The 3,228-nt window shown below is 35.9% G+C and overlaps 1 pseudogene; it reads left to right on the forward strand.

Annotated features, from left to right (window-relative positions):
- Positions 1-1,445: 1,445 nt before the first annotated feature.
- Positions 1,446-3,011, forward strand: LOC143676048 (tubulin-specific chaperone E pseudogene; annotated as a pseudogene).
- The last annotated feature ends 217 nt before the right edge of the window (positions 3,012-3,228 follow it).

Raw genomic sequence — 3,228 nt, forward strand, 5'->3', positions numbered from 1 at the left:
ACACCAAGACAAATAAGATTGCCAAATATCAAAGACAAAGAGAGAATTCTGAAAGCAGCAAAAGAAAAACAATCAATCACATGCAAAGGAAGCTTGATGAGATGAAGTGCAGATATCTCAGCAAAAACCATGGAGACAAAAAGGCAGTGGGATGATATATTTAAGATACTGAAAGAGAAAATCCACCAACCAATAATTCTATATCTGGCCAAACTGTCCTTCAAAAATAAGAGAGAGTATAAAATATTTACAGAAAACAGACACTAAGGGTGTTCATGAACAAGACCTTCTCTAGAAGAAATACTAAAGGAAACATGACAGACAAAAAGGAAAAGACAGGAGGGAGAGGTTTGGAGAAGAGTATAGAAATGAATATTAAGGGAAAGGGTAACTAATAAGGTTAAAAAAGAGAAAAAATAAAATGTGATAGATATAAACTAAATGGAAAAATGATTGAAGAAAGTGCAGCCTGTACGGTAATAACATTAAACATTAATGGACTAAACTCCCCAATCAAAATACTTACACTGGAAGAATGGGTAAAAATAAAAAAAACAGGATCCATCTATATGCTGTCTATAAGAGACCCACTTAAGACCCAAAGTCAAAAACAGATTGAAAGTGAAAGGTTGGAAAAAGATATTCTGTGCAAAAAACAATCAGAAAAGAGTGGTGGTAGCTAAATTAATACCTGTCAAATAAGACTACAAATGTAAAACAACTAAAAAAGACAAAAAGGAACACTATATGTTAATAAAAGGGACAATTTATCAGGAACACATAACAATCATAAATATTTATGCACCAAATCAGAGTGTCCCCAGATACATGAGGAAAACATTGACAAAACTGAAAGGAGAAATAGACACTTCTACAATAGTAGTTGGAGACATTAGTACACCACTCTAATCAATGGATAGAACATCTAGACAGAGGCTTAATAAAGAAACAGAGATTTTGAATAATACAATAAATGAACTAGGCTTAACAGACATTTATAAAACATTGGACCCAACAACATCAGGATGCACACTCTTCTCAAGTGCTCATGGATCATTTTCTAGGATAGACCACATATTGAGGCACAAAGCAGGTCTCAGTAAATTTAAGAATATAGAAATTATGCAAAGCACTTTCTTGGATCATAATGGAATGAAATTGGAAATCAATAACAGGTGGAAGCCTGGAAAATTTAGAAATTTATGCTAAACAGCACATTCTTAAACAACCAGTGGGTCAAGAAAGATATTACTAGAGAAATCAGTAAATATCTTGAGGCAATGAAAATGAGAATACAACATATCAAAATTTATGGCATGCAGCAAAGGCAGTGCTGAGGGATATTTATTGCCTCCAATGCCTACATTAAAAAAGAAGAGGCTTCTTAGAACTCCGGAGCTAGCTGCATCAGATCTCCTTGTATATTGGATTCTGGCTATATTTTGATGAGTGACACTTTAACTTTATATGTTACTGGTTAAAAAGTTGAAGTTAATGGAGAACCATGCAACAGTGTCTTTCTGGTCCCACCCCACCTGTAGCAGGACTCTGGTTAGGAGGAGAATGGGACAATCCTGACAGGGGAAAACATGAAGGGAGCCATGAGGCGACTGTGTAAGCCATGAGGCAACCCAACAGGAGGATCCTTTATCCATCCAAACAAGGTAAATTTTGGAGTAGACTTTCTTGCTTCAGTTAAGAACCACTACGTTGTAGAAGATGAAGCAGAAGAAGACAGAAAAGAACAGATTGTTATAATTGGAAACTACTGGCTTTGACTCTATTAGAAAACAGCAAAGTCAGCTGAGCAAGTTGCAAGAAATTTCTCTGAGGAACTGTGCAGTGAATTGTACTGGTGAAAAAGGAGAATTGCCACAACATGTCCTAATATTAGAGAGATAGATTTGTCAGAAACCCTATTGTCATCATGGGATGGTGATACATATTGCTCATCAGCTTAAAGACTTTGAAGTTCTTAATCCCAGTGAAAATAAACTAAATTTCCCTTTAGTTCATCATCTCTAAGTGGAAAATCTTCTACACTGAAGGTTTTAGTTCTTATTCAAACAGGAATTACATGGCCAGAGGTGCTCAGCAGTGCCTCTGGATGGCCAGTCCTTGAGGAGCTGTCTACTGAGTCTAACAATATATTCGTTTCAGAAAGGCCGGCTGATGTTCTACAGGTGGTCAAGTTATTAGATCTTTCTGGTAATTAATTAATTGATGAAAATCAGCTGTTTCTTACAGCATATCTGCCCAGATTAAAACAACTAATCCTTTCTGATATTGGAATTTCTTTTATTCATTTTCCAGTTGCTGGAATTGGGTACAAAACATCAATATTTCTTTCCTTGCAATACCTTGTAGTAAATGATAATCAGATATCACAATGGTTATTTATCAATGAACTATATAAGTTACAGAGTCTGCACTCTCTTTCCTGCACAAGAAACCACCTGACTGAAGGGAACAAGGAAGCCCAGACTAAACATCAATTCATTATTGCCAGAATTGGTCAGCTGAAGACATTGAACAAATATTAGATTTTACGAGAAGAATGATGTGGAGCTGCGCTTGACTCCCAAAGAGCTTTTGGAAATGAATGGAAAAAGGCTGGTAAACATCAGAATCCCAACAAAAACGGACCAAATGAAGGATTTCTTGCAGCCCGTCCTAGATACCAATTACTCTACCTTAAATATGGTGCACCTAAAGGTGGGGAACTCAAAATGCAGCAACCGTCTGTGCTCAAAAATTAGCTACTAACACTGAAGATAAAATATCTCAACCAAGATGATCAAAATATCATAGAGAAAAAACTGCCAGACTCCATGATAACTCAAAAGGTGAAAGGATAGCTATCACATCTCCTAAAAGTTCCTTTGGCAGAACTTCTGTCGTCCTGTGAAAGTACCAAAATGCCAGGAAGATAAATTGAACTAGAAAATGACCAACAGTCATTAAAGTCCTATTCTGTGGAAAACGGAGATTGTCTATTGATGCAATGGTAACAGACCATTAATAAAATTCAGAGCATGGGTTGCATACCATGACTGGGGTTCACCAGAGATAAAGAATTTATTGGAACAGTTCTATTTTCAAAAGAGTGAGATTTTACAACTTGCCCAAAGTATAGAAAAGGTTGTATTTTTCATTGGGAACAGACATTTCTAGGCTTGTATATAATAATACTACTAATGATAATAATAATAAGGATTTGTATCTACA

This window comes from Tamandua tetradactyla, chromosome 3 (genome assembly GCF_023851605.1).
Source record: "Tamandua tetradactyla isolate mTamTet1 chromosome 3, mTamTet1.pri, whole genome shotgun sequence".
Taxonomy (NCBI): domain Eukaryota; kingdom Metazoa; phylum Chordata; class Mammalia; order Pilosa; family Myrmecophagidae; genus Tamandua; species Tamandua tetradactyla.